Source organism: Macaca nemestrina, chromosome 17, assembly GCF_043159975.1.
Source record: "Macaca nemestrina isolate mMacNem1 chromosome 17, mMacNem.hap1, whole genome shotgun sequence".
NCBI classification, from domain to species: domain Eukaryota; kingdom Metazoa; phylum Chordata; class Mammalia; order Primates; family Cercopithecidae; genus Macaca; species Macaca nemestrina.
The window spans coordinates 15,661,931-15,675,430 of record NC_092141.1 but is presented as its reverse complement, the minus strand read 5'-3'; the positions used below and the strand labels follow the sequence as shown (position 1 = coordinate 15,675,430).

The window sequence follows — 13,500 nt, the reverse complement described above, 5'->3', positions numbered from 1 at the left end:
ACTCTCAAATGGCTCTTTCTGCAGTCTGAGGGTCTGACTCCCTGCTGGGCCCTGGCCCATCGCACATCAGTGCTAGGTATCAGCAGCTCAGAGAGTCACTTCCAGCTGCAGAAGACTTCTGGGGTGAGTCTTTGGAGGTTCTTGTGGAACCACAGGGGAGGTCCCCTGCTCATCCGCTACACTTCACATCCTGCTACACTTCACACACAATGATGTCCATCGTGACTTGCTGGGAGAGACATCAGAACCTTGTCAGACTGGACCAACCCAACTCCCTCTTCATCCCTCTTACCTGTGCATTCCCTGTAGTATTTCCAGACACCCAGGCCGCCCCGCACCTCTGTGACTTTGCTCAGATCTTTCCCTTGTTTACAGCTTGCTTGAAGAACTGAATGGAGGTACTCAGGGCTCACGGACACTGAGCCACAAAATAGGGGCCCATGGAGAGGTTGAAGGCACGGCTCCGCTGACAAGGGAGCTCCAGAGCGAGAATGAATTCAGAGAGTTTAGGGCTGGACTTGAAGAGGATCTAGAGCCTGGAGAGAGCGGAGGATAGAGAAAGACTTTTTGAGAACCGCAGCAATGAGGGCTCTGCGTGAGGCTCTAGGTGCTGACTCATGGGCAGTGAGGAGAGGTAGACTTTTGTTGGGGAACCACTTGATGTATGTTTTCTTACAACTAAATGATAAAACTGAAGCTGAACACAGGTATTTTCTGCCTGGTCTTTTTCTAGAATGCACCTCTCTCTGAAGATTATAGAGAACTATGAAGAAAGGGAGATCATGGGAAATATATGATTGAGTCAGTAGGATTTGGAGGAGGCGCAAGAGCTTGCTGTGGTTGCAGAGAGGTGAGGGGACTTTACACTCCTGGCTGGACAGGTTGAGCTCTGGGATGAGAGAAGTAGTGGGGCAGTGGAGAGGAACAGACACAGGCAGAGACATTGCAAAGGATTGTCAACAGGGCTTGATGATAACACAGGGAGAGCAAGTCCAGCCTGTCTCCTGGGCACTGCCCCGAGTTAACGACCGCAATTAAACTGCCAGACTTTACAGCCTGCCCCGCATTGTGTCCTCCTGGCATCTTGGGGACTTCTTCACGGGGTCACAGGGGAGGTTAGAGGCTTCTCACTCTCTCCATTGCCAGGCAAGCATGGGCCGGTCAATGGAGTCGGGGAGAAGGAGGCTAATTCTCAACAGCCTGTTAGTGACAGTCATTCTCTCTGCAGCTTATGTAAAGCGCATTTTATTTCAGAAGAAGGGTGGGAGCTTGTTAGAAAGGCAAGTTCTTGGGCCCCACCCCACATCTACTGAATCAGAGACCCTGGGAGTGGGATGCAGCAATCTGTCTTAATAGACCTTCTAGGAGATTCTGGCGCTAAAGAAGGAGACCACAGGTCTTGTCTATCTCTGTAGTGGGCCATGTCTGGCCCAGAGTAACTGCTTGTTGAAATGATCAGAGATCTCAAATGAGGTCATGCATGTTGGGGTGTGTGTGTGTGCGCGCGCGTGTGTGTGTTGTGTATCTTTATGTGTGTGTGTCTGGTCTAGGGTTCGGCACATAGTAGGTGTTCACTCTTGGGGGTGGGAATAATCACTCCAATGTCCGTGTTTGAACACTGCATTGCTGGTGCCCACTGAGCCTGCAGAGGAGTAAGAGAACAGGGCAGAAGATTCAGGAGGGGATGCATGACAACTTCTGATGTCACAGTGCCCCCTTCACTCCTGACTTCTGGCTTGTGGGTCACTTTGGGGCAGGGACCAGAGGATGGTTAGGTGCAGCAAAGAGAGGGCCAAGGAGAAGTGTACAGGGGACAGCTGGAGACAAAATATAAACGCTGAGCAGGGAAACAGCCAAGATAGTGAAGGAACGATGGGGAATCACAGAAACTTCTCAGGTAACAGTCTGGGCTGGAACACTGGGTGTCCCCAGAGAGGGAAGTCGAGGGTAAAAGTGAAAAGGCTCACACCCAACTTCCAGGAGAAGGTCAGGTCCTTCACTGAAGGATAATCCTGCCTTTAAAGGGTCCCCAGAATCCCCAGCATTACTTCCCTTCAGTGGATCCCAATCCTGGTCACCCAATGCCCTCGGGACTCTGTAAAACGTACTGATGCCCAACGCCTGCCAACAAGCTCGTCCCGTTCCTGGGTTTCTGATTTACTGTGTCTGCAGAAGGCTCGAGCTCAGGTGCGTCTATAATGACAGCCAGGTAATTCTATTGTGCACACACGGCTGACCACTCTACTTACACAAAACACACACACACACAACCAAACACACGCACAAAACACACTGAACAAAGCAACACACACACACACACAAAACAAAACATACACACACAACAAAACACACACACAACAAAACACACACACACAACAAAACACACACACACAACAAAACACACACACACACAAAATATATCCCCGTTCCCCCCGCTTCCCCTGGGGGTGATGGACGCTGGGGACAAGGGTGAAGATGTTCCCACAGATGTATGACCTCTCCACAGAGCTCAGGACCAAAGGAATGTTTAGCCAGAACTGGCAAATGCCTTTTCAAAAAAAATTATTAAGCACCTATAGAAACCTGTAGGGACAAAGATAGCTAAGAGGATTTTTACAAAGCAATAATAATCAAGTCACTTATTTAAAAATAATTAATCATGCTTGTAATCCCACCACTTAGGGAGGCTGAGGCGGGAGGATTGTTTGAGGCTGGGAACTCAAGACCAGCCTAGGTAACATAGCAAGACCCCATTTCTACAAAAAAAAAAAAAAAAATTTTGCCGGACATTGGTGTGCACCTGTAGTCCCAGCTCCTCTGGAGGCTGACGCAGGAGGGCCCCTTGAGCCCAGGTGTGTGTCTGTGTTATGTGTGTCTGTGTTGTGTGTGTCTGTGTGAGCCCAGGAGTTTGAGGCTGCAGTGAGCCATGATTGTGCCACTGCGCTCCAGCCCGGGTGACAGTGAGACTGTCTCTATAAAAATAAAAATTTAAAAAAAGTCATTTAGAACAAGGAATAAAAGACACCAGTGAATGAAACAAAAAATTAGTAGGAAACCTTATGATCCATGAAGGCACCTTGGTGTAGATAGGGGTGGGGAGAAGAGAACAGAAGAGACTTGTTTCTGCAGATGAGGCAGCCCTTCCCTTCTCCCCATCCTGGTGGAGGCCGGCCCGGCGCCCAGGCTCCCACCCCAGGCAGTGTTTCTGGAGGCCTGAGCCCCAAGCCCACTGTGCTAGAAGCTCTTGCTTTACACTCGTTTGAGTTACATTGAGTCAGTATGAAAGAAGCAGATAGGTGACGCAGGTTAAGAACATGGGCAGCCGAGTCCCTGGGTTCAAATCCAGACTCTGCCACTTGTCAGTTCACCCACCGGTCTGGGTCAGGGAGCTGACCTTCTGGGTCCTAGGTCGCAGGCTTCCTCCAGGCTTCCTGGTAGGCTCTGCCGTCCCTCCCACACCCTTTCCCTCCCTCCCTCTCCCTTTCCGTCTCTCCTTCAGGGATGTGTTCTAAGTGCTTACTGCTCGTGCAGGGCACAAAGAAGGTTTCCCCACCAGCTGTAGAACGCTCGGGCCCTGTAATACTTGACCTGCCCCCAGGTGTAGCAACTCCAGGATCCTCCCTTGCCCTCCTGCTGCTGCCACCCTTAGGGGTCTGGAGTCCTCATGCTGCGTCTCCTCCCCATGGTGGATGGCCAGGCTGCCTCCCCCTCTTCTCTGACCACAGCAAGAGCCCCTTGGCTGCCATGTTGGAAGGCGTTAGTGTGCATGTCTGTGCATGTGCAGGTGTATGTGGTGTATGTGTCTCCGTGGGTGTTTGTGATGTGTCTGGGTGTTTGTGTGTTTTGTGTGTTGTGTGTGTCTTTGTGCGTGTGTGTCTGTGTGTTGTATGAATGTTTCGGTGTGTATCTCTGTGCTGGTGTGTGTGTGTCTGTGTGTTGGTGTGTGTGTGAGTGTGTATGTACCCATGTGTCTGTGTTGTGTGTGTGTTGGTGTGTCTGGTGTTGGTGTGGGTCTGTGTTGTGTGTGTCTGTGTTGGTATCTCTGGTGTTGATGTGTGTCTGTGTTATGTGTGTCTGTGTGTTGTGTGTCTGGTGTTGGTGTATGTTTGTCTGTGTTGGTGTGTGTCTGTGTGTGTGTTGGTGTGTGTCTGTGTTATGTGTGTCTGTGTTGGTATGTCTGGTGTTGACGTGTGTCTGTGTCGTGCATGTCTGTGTTTCATGTGTCTGTGTGTTGGTATGTCTGGTGTTGGTGTGTGTTTGTGTTGGTGTGTGTCTGTGTTGTCTATATGTTGGTGTGTGTCTATGTTGGTGTGTCTGTGTGTTGGTGTATGTCTGTGTTGTGTGTCTGTGTGTTGGTGTGTGTGCCTGTTGGTGTGTCTGTGTTGTGTGTGTCTGTGTGTTGGTGTGTCTGTGTGTTGGTGTATGTCTGTATTGGTGTGCATCTATATTGGTGTGTGTTGATGTGTGTCTGTGTGTTGGTGTGTGTGTGGGTGTGTGTCTGTGTTGTGTGCGTCTGTATGTTGGTGTGTCTGTTGGTGTGTGTCCGTGTTGTGTGTGTATGTTGTGTGTGTCTGTGTGTTGGCGTGTCTGTTGGTGTGTGTGTCTGTGTGTTGGTGTGTGTGTGTTGTGTGTGTCTGTGTGTTGGCGTGTCTGTTGGTGTGTGTGTCTGTGTGTTGGTGTGTCTGTTGGTGTGTGTGTCTGTGTGTTGGTGTGTCTGTTGGTGTGTGTCTGTGTTGTGTGTGTGTGTGTTGTGTGTGTCTGTGTGTTGGTGTGTGTGTGTTGTATGTGTGTGTTGGTGTGTCTGTTGGTGTGTGTGTCTGTGTGTTGGCATATCTGTTGGTGTGTGTCTGTGTTGTGTGTGTCTGTGTGTTGGTGTGTGTGTGTTGTGTGTGTCTGTGTGTTGGTGTGTCTGTTGGTGTGTGTGTCTGTGTATTGGCATATCTGTTGGTGTGTGTCTGTGTGTTGGTGTGTGTGTGTTATACCCACTTGCACTTTCTTGAACCCCGCTTGATGTCTGTGCCTCTGTTCCCTTGTCCCTGCTGGTTCCTTCCCATGCTGGCTGTCAGCAGAGCTGTGAGTGTGGATGCCAGGCTGGAGTGAGCGAAAGAGCAACCGCTGGTATGGGCCATTCCCTGGGGGATTTTGGCAGAGAAAAGGAGCAAAATAGAAGTAACGGAAGCTTGGGGGTCAATGGAAGAGCTTTTTAGAGGAGGGGAGACTTGGCAAGGTTTGAAAACAGAAGGGGAAGGGTGCATGAGGAGGGACATTTGGAAAAGGGCTGGAGAGGAGAGCAGAGGGAGGCTGCCAGGGAGGTGCGCCAGCAGGGATTGGGGTGAGGGCGCAGGAAAGGACGCAGCAACCCTACCCCAGGACTTGTTACCCAGCTTTCAGATTGCTAATGCCCAGAACCTAGCGCTGCCACTCTGGAATCAGCTCCAACTAGCAAGGGGTGGGAAGGGAAGAAGCAAGCTCGGTAAAGGCAGCCGCTGCCGCAGTGAGGGTGATATGTAATGCTCATGGACCCGTGCTAATCATTTCCTCCTTTGACTTGTGCCAGGGGCCAAGCCTAGTGCAGGTGCTGGCCTCTGCCTTTGATGGACTTAAGGTCTGTTTGGAGTCCGGATGCATGAGCTGTCAAACTTGAAGCCTTGCCTGGCCCAGGGGTCTCCACCTCTACCCGTTGGCATCTCCATCCCCATCCCTGGCCCTGTGCCCAAGCTCAGTGACACGTCACCAGAGAAAAATGAGGCCAGAGAGATTAACAAGTTTCCCAAGGTCACACAGTTGGTCAGAACCAAGACTCAAACCTAGCACTGCCTGATGCCAACATTCGAGGTCTGCACCTCCATGCCATACTCCTAGAAGGCATTGGGTTCCTGGTCCCCGTGCTCTGTCTGACGTCTGACTCTGTTACTTGCTTGACCTTTGAATATCACTTTGCTGGCTTCTCTGCCCGCCTGACTTGGACCCTTGCTGATTTCACCTAGCTTGTGAGTCTCAGCTCAGACTTCCCCACCAGCTACTGGCCCCTGGCCAGACCCTAGCCCTGCATCTTCCCCAGGACCTTCTGGGGGCTCCCTCAGACCCCATTTCCTCAGGCCACCCACATCTCTGATGACAGGCAGGCAGGCGGGAGGATGCTCAGAAGACAGTGTTAAGGAGGAGGTACTTTAGGTTGGAATCAGCCAGCATAGCCTCTGGCACATGGCACGGTCGAGAGCCCACCGCAGAGAGGGCGGCTGGGAGCAGCTTCATGGCTCAGAGGGTGGAGCTGCATGGAATGTGCGGGGAAAGTCAACGAGGAAAGTTTGGCCAAGTTACAGTGAGTGCCTAGCTGAAACCGGACACCAAGAATTTGCAGCAGGTCAGGCCTGCTGCCTGGGAAATAGTTGGCCTACTTTGCTTTTCAGTTTTCATCATTTATTTCTAAAATAAATGTTTATTTTACCTTTGTATTTAAGGTTTTTAGGAACATGGGAAAGAATGATTTTGTTCTGGCTTTAGACACTTACTTTTGGCCTCAGAGAGACACGAGCCAACTTGCTAATTACAGCCTCAAAGTCAGCGTCTGATGGTGGGGTCTTTCTTTGATAGGTGCGACTGCCTGGTGGCACATCTCCAGGCTTTGCCTTCTCCACCCCAGCCCAGTGATCCAGGATTTCAGCCCCACTCCTAAAGACCCTAGCCCTCCCCTACCTACTTCTTCATTGTTTCCCAACACACTTGATCTTTCCTCACCCTTAATCCAGGGCTCCTGACTGACACTGAAGTGAATGGCACACTCACACCCACACACGCATGCGTAGCCCTGCAGTCATGCTCTCGACAATCTTCATTTCCCTCCTTCTAGCAGTTTTTGTTCCATTCCTGTCCACCTCCTCCCACCCCCATCTCCTGCTCAACTATCTTAATGTCTTAATTTTTTAAAAAACAAATTTGAAATATAAAGTGCTCAAAGTGAGGCATACAGCTTACATCTTGGTGATGTGTCTAAAGTGAACTCAGTAACAATCACCCATGACAAGAAATACAACACTGCTAGCTTCTAGAAACTTCCTTCCTTCCTCCTCCCATCAATAACCCCTTTCTCTAATCCTCAGAGGTCACTACGCTCCTGAATTTATGGGATTCACACACTTGCTTTACATTAAATGTATTTCTAAACCCTATACTTTGTTGGTTTTTTGAACTTGATGTAAATCGACTCATGTTTACTATTTCGTGCCTGGCTTCTTTCACTCAGCATTATGTTTATGTGATTCATTCATGAGGCTGCACATATCTATAGCCTGTTCCTTTTCATTGCTGTATAGTATTCTACTGAATGAATGCCCATATATATGAGCAATTCTGTCTGCATCCTCCAGCTAAGGAACCCTCTGATTCCCCATAGGACCCAGCCCCAAGGTAGGGTCCCTTCATGGTTTCACTTCTACTTTTCTTTAGAATCTTTTCTTTTCTTTTCTTTTGAGATGGAGTCTCACTCTGTCGCTGAAGTGCAGTGGCGTGATCTCGGCTCACTGCAAGCTCCGCCGCTCGGGTTCACGCCATTCTCCTGCCTCAGCCTCCTGAGTAGCTGGGACTACAGGCGCCTGCCACCAAGCCCGGTTAATTTTTTGTATTTTTAGTAGAGACGGGGTTTCGCTTTCGGGGTTAGCCAGGATGGTCTCGATCTCCTGACCTCCTGATCTACCCACCTCGGCCTCCCAAAGTGCTGGGATTACAGACGTGCACCCGGCCTAGAATCTTTTCTTGCTAAAGACCTCTCCCCTGACCCTTGAGCACCCTCTGTATTGGCCACCGTTTCTGCGGTTCCCTAAGTGTGCTGTGCTCACCTGTCTTTTATGCAGCCCGGCCTCCTGCTACTAATTTTTTAAGAGACTCGAATCTGCTGCTTACTTCAGTCTCACCTTCAACCAGTCTTTGTTTTATGATTTATGCTTCAGCAATATTGAAATATATTTTAATGTTTAAGACTATGTACTACTTGGTCCTTTTCCTCAAGTTTTTTCTGTTTTTCATCCCTTCTTTGTTTCAGTAATGCCTACTCATTATTCAAAATGAAACCTAGGTTTCGGCTCCTCCAAGAAGTACCTACTGATTCCTTTTATTTGTAGCCTGTATTTATATATAGCCTATATTCCTATCACAGCAAATGGTACACAGCATTGCACTGAGCAATACTGATGGTGAGCTGTGACAAGAAAATGGTCCAATCTGGTGGTTCTCAAAATGTGGTCCCTAGATGACACTGGTCTTCACCTGGAGACCTGTTAGAGATGCAGATTCCTGGTGCTTACTCCAGGTCTTACTCCAGAATTAGAAACTCTGGGCATAAGACTCAGCAGTCTGTGTTTTAAAAGGCTCTCTAGGTGATGTTGGTGCTAAGGAAGCAGACCACTAGTCTCATCTGTCACTGTAACTGGCAGGTCTGGTCCAGAATAAATGTTGAAATAAAATAAACTCAAATCATCTACCCCAGGAAGTCTTCCCAGCATTCCTAGGATGGGTGAGGAATTGCTCCTGTCCTCGTGGCAGCCCACATGCTGTAGTGGAACTGCAGATGCCGACTTCCTTAAGGGCAGGGATTCTGCTGCCTTCGCCTTGCTATCCCTATGCCTGGCACAGAGCTCTGTATTATAGTTTTAGGTCCTGGGATATACATGAGAGAAAAGACAGAACAATTCCTTCCTTTCATGGAATTTAAGTTCTAAGAGGGCAGGCAGAAAATAAATCGTAAACAAATGTAAAATAATTTCAGATAGCAATAAGTGCTGTCAGGGAAACAGAACAATGTGATGTGATAGAGTTGGATTGAGTGGCTAGATTGAGTAGGAAGTTAGAAAAAGCCTTTCTGAGAAGGCAGCACTGAGCTAAGATTTAAATGATCAAATGCCAGCCATGTAAAAATCTGTGAAAGTCAATCTGGAGGGAGGAAATGGTTGGAGTTTGGTGAGTTTGAGGACGGAGAGGGAGGCAATGTGGCTGGAGGGTGGTTGGGGGTGGGGAAGGCGGGGGACGGAGAGAGAGAGATAGAAACAAGGAGACCTAAGAGGTGGACAGAAGTAGCCATGGAAGGAGTTTGGATTTCATCCCAAGGGCTCTGGGGGAACCCCTGGAAAGGGATGTTTGTGTTGGGGAGTGGTGTGTACTGGTGCAGGTTTTAGAAAGATCACTCGGGCTGCTGTGTGGATAAAACAAATTATACAGGGGCAAGAGTGGGAGCAGGGAGGCCAGTTTGGAGGCTGTGGGGGCAACCAGTTGGATATGGGGGCAGCACAGGGGCAACACACTTGATCACGTGGAATTCTGCTTCCACTGTATTAGATGTATGGCTTTCAGGAAGTCACTGAACATTTATATACCTCAATTTTACCCTCTGTAAGAGAGAATAATCCAGCACTTAATGCACAGATTTGCTGGGAAGGCTCAATGAGTTAATAAATATAAAACATAAACACCTATGGTGTGAGTTATTTTTGTATTATTATTATTAGCAGCAGTAGTAGTTGTCATAATTGTAGAATAAAGAGAACGAAGGATTTAGGATATTTACAGGTTGCGTTGACATGACTTGCTGGTAAATTGGATTTTGAAGATGAGAGGAAGAGGAAAAGAGGATTCCTAGTTTTTTGGCAACAGGTTCATTAGGGGTGCTGGTTAACAAACTGGAGGAAGGCCAGTGGGGAAGCAGGTTTTTGAATGTGGTGGGAGAGAGAGGTGTCAGGAGCTGTTGGAATGAGGTAGGTTGAGGCACCTATAAAACATCTGTGAGGAGATGTCTGGCAGGGATTGGATATAAGAGCCTGCAGTTCAGGGAAGAGCCCATGGCTAGAGACACACGTTTGGGAGTTGGGGCACTGTGATGAGTTTGCAGATGAAGATGTGAAGGGTGCCGGGGCGGGGGCTCCCTCACCCTAAGTGGAGCAGAGGAGCAGGGGCCAGCATGGGGCCTGAGAAGAGAGGCCTGTGAGGTGCTAGGGCTCAGGAGAAAGGGGCCTGCTGGCTCCCTTTCCAACAGGTCAGATGAGATAAGCAGAAGAGGCAAAGGAGATCATTCCGTTTGGCAGCACGGAAGTCATCTGCCGAGTGAATGAATGGAATTCTACCTCATTGATTGGTGCATCTCTTTAGAAATCAATTCAATAGAGAAATCTGGCTGTATATGTTCCTTGATACCTACCAAGAGTGAGAGAATGGTGCGGGGAGGGGCCTGAAGACAACAGTGGAAATGGCCTTCTCACAGCCACCTTCAGAAAGGATGGCAGAGCCCCTGTTGGGATGGGTGCTACCAGTCAAAAGAAGCCCCATTTGTCTTGTTGTTCGTGAGTGGAGAGGAGGTTCCTGCCTCTTCTGCAAAAAAAAAAAAAAAAAAAAAAAACGTTTTACAAATCACCATGAAACAGTGGCCAAACTGAGGTGGAAAAAGTGTTCCTGAAACTGGAACCAAAAATTTCCAAACGACAGCTCAGGTTGGCATAGCTGTTCTGAGTCTAGGAGCATAGGAGCCCTCACGCCATTTCTGTGACCCGCAAATCATGAAACTTGCAGATTTTGTTTATTATCAAGTGAGGCAGTGACAGACCTGCTCAATAATGATTCTTAAACTTTCATGAGCAACAGAAGCCCCAGGAAGGCTTGTGAGAATAGATTGCTGGGCCCAGCCCCCAGAGCTTCTAGTTCTAGTTCAGGCTAAGGTGGGATCCAATAAATTGCATTTCCAACAAACTCCCTGGTGCTGCTGCTGCTGGTGATGGTGGTCCCAGGACCACCCCTTGACAGCCTCTGGTCTGGATGATACAGGCTCCCCCAGAGCAGGGACTGTATCCCTCTTGCTCACCTGGCGCAGTAGGAGGCCCTCAATAATTCAGATTAAATGAGTGAATTAATAAGCCTTCGGTCGCGGGTCCCTCAGGGATTAGGAATGGGTGAATGCCGTGGCTGTCAGGGAAAGACAGGAGTGACGGCCAGGACGAGATAGACTGTCATGCTGGACATTTAGCAGTTTGTTTCTTTGGCCTCTTCACAATGACCCAACTTCCTTCTGCCGCCGCCCAGCCGCCCTGCCACTGAGTAGGACTCTGCTCAGAGCTTCTGGTGGCCAAGTGGTTATCTTTGGACTCTCTGCATTCTCCTCCTTGAACGTTCCTAATCTGAAGGCTGCCCCCTCCACTCTGACTGTGAGAAATCTTCCAACAATTCGGTTCAGGCCTGCATCTTCGTGAATGGAATTTAGCGGAATTTTAGGCAGAGGGGGACACAGTGACATAAAGGGGACACAGTGACACAAAGGTGACACAGTGACACAGAGGTGATTTAAGGTGCAGTGTCTAGGAGATTCCTCAGAGACCCCGGGGTAAAGCAAGTCTTTCCTCTCCACCCTCCAGAGCCAGAGGAAACAGGGTGGGATCCTGGCATACGGCTATTGAGAGATGGAATTCGTTAAGCCCCAGTAAAAGCGAAATGAATGCCGGTGGCCAAATCCCATGCAGCACACACATCTTTTGGTTAGAAGGACTGTACCCTCGCCCGGCACACAGAGCCTTCTTTCTTCCTCGAGGAAAAGTGACTCTTTCACGGCCTGCTGGGAGGCAAAGGAAATGGAAAAGTCTCGCAGCGTCCTGAGCCCCTCTCTGTTTCCTTCAGGCTTTCACAAGTTCAGCGGCCTTTGCACACAGGCTGTGTCCTCTGGGGGAACAGAGGGTTCTTTAGCTGGAGGCTGTGGACAGCACTGCCCATGTTTCCATGGGAGAGGAGAAGCCCGGTGCACTGACCTCCTAGCCTCATCCCTGTCTTGGCAGCGTGTGGAGTGTGTGGAGTGTGTGGAGCCCCTCCTGGCCCTCCCAGTCTGTGGCCCCAAAAGCAGAGCAGCTTAGCGGGGGCTTTTTTGAGAAGCTGCTGAGCTCAGACCCTGCTGGCTCCACATTCCTGGATGATGAGGGAGGGATTCCAGTGTTTACTTTGAACAATGTTTTCCTGTGTCTGAATCGACTGGGTGTTAAATTCTTCCAGATTTCTGGCTCCACGTTGCAGCTCCAACGGGACAGAAACAGGTTTACGGCAGTTGGCAAGAGAACGAAAGCAGGGCCCATCTGGGCACCTTCTGTGTCTAGAATTTCCACTCTGTGGTTGGAAAGGCTGTTGAGCGCCCGCTCTGTGGGCTCCATGCCCAGGCGGGGTTTGTTGTGGTCTCAATTCACAGAGCTCTGCACTTGTGCCTTTCGCATTTCCCACCCTAGAGGGCAAAAGTTAGCTTTTCTCTTTTGAAAACGCATCCGGGAAAGAGAACAAGCCGAGTTTTTGGAAGGTCAGGGCTTGCAGTGTTTTCTTGGTGAGTACAAACCCAGAAGTTGGGCTCATAAGGAATTCATTTGGTGGGATGTTAGGAAACTTCAGTGCATTCCATTTTCTGGCGACTGCTGTGCCAAGAGGTTTCAGAGACATACAGGAGATTTGAGCTGGAAGGGAGACAGGGTACAGCAGACCTCAACCCTCATTTTTACCCAGGAGGAAACCAAGGTACAGAGAGGCAAAGTAGCGTGAGGGTTGGGATGTTGGACTGGAAGGGCCCAGCCCCAGTGCAGCCGGTTCCATCTCTTGGCGCTGTGCAGTGGGTAATCCCACCTCTGATCACACAACCATGCAAGGCTCTAGGAAACATTCTCCTCTTTATTAAGTGTTGGTAAATCAATGGCTTTAACGAAACAGAGAGCTTCAGAGAACAAATAGGATCGATTCCAAATTAAAGGCACTCTTTGGGTCCACCATGCACAATAGTTTCTGCGTTCTTGTGTTCTGGGTTGGTGAGCAATTCAGGGAAAACTCCCATCGGACCCCATGATGACCGGGGCTCCGTAGAGTCTTTAGTGGGGCGCTAGCCTCTAGGCAGGTAGCTGTCAGCCTGAATCAGAACAGCCCAAATCCAATCAGGCACGGGACGGATGATGGCCTTAAAACTTACTCCATTCTAGACCCTGTGCTGTTGGATTCTGGAAACTTACTCCTGAGCCCCGTGTGTGTGTGTGTGTGTGTGTGTGTGTGTGTATGTGTGTGTGTGCACACACGCGCACGGGTGTGTGTGTGTAAGGAAAGGAAGATTGGTGGCAATCTTCCTGGCTTGAGTGCCTAGGTGGAGTCCAAACAGTGTTTATGTAGTAGGGTTGAATAAAATAGTCCCATGACAGAACCTGACATTTTGATCTGGCTCTTTCGCAAAGCCATTTTGGTGCCAAGAACATTTTTACTTAGTTTTTAAAAGAAACCATGAAAACGTCAGCTGTCTATACCTCTCAAGTAATGTGCAAGGCAAGCACCCTAACTCCACCTCTGAGTATCTTGGATACTTCCCCCTGTATCTTGCCCTCCATCCATACCCCACCTGTAACCCCTCTGGCCATATTAGTATATCCACTGTCTCAAAATGGCCTTGTCAAAATCTGCTTTGTTGGAAGGGCAGCTTCATTTTTGTGGTATGTTATAGGCTTAAATTCTTTACTTACA

General features: G+C 49.2%; 1 protein-coding gene across 3 annotated transcripts in view; it reads left to right on the top strand.

The window, feature by feature from the left end:
* Positions 1–1,737: 1,737 nt before the first annotated feature.
* The window catches only part of LOC105473514 (CMT1A duplicated region transcript 4), a 30,853-nt gene continuing 19,090 nt past the window's right edge, over positions 1,738–13,500 (top strand). For 2 of the 3 annotated variants that reach the window (XM_011727337.2, XM_011727336.2), the window contains exon 1: positions 1,742–1,897. The gene's annotated coding sequence lies outside the window, so the exon portion shown is untranslated. Of the gene's footprint in view, positions 1,898–13,500 lie in introns of all 3 variants that reach the window. The other variant, XM_011727334.3, reaches the window with a different exon arrangement.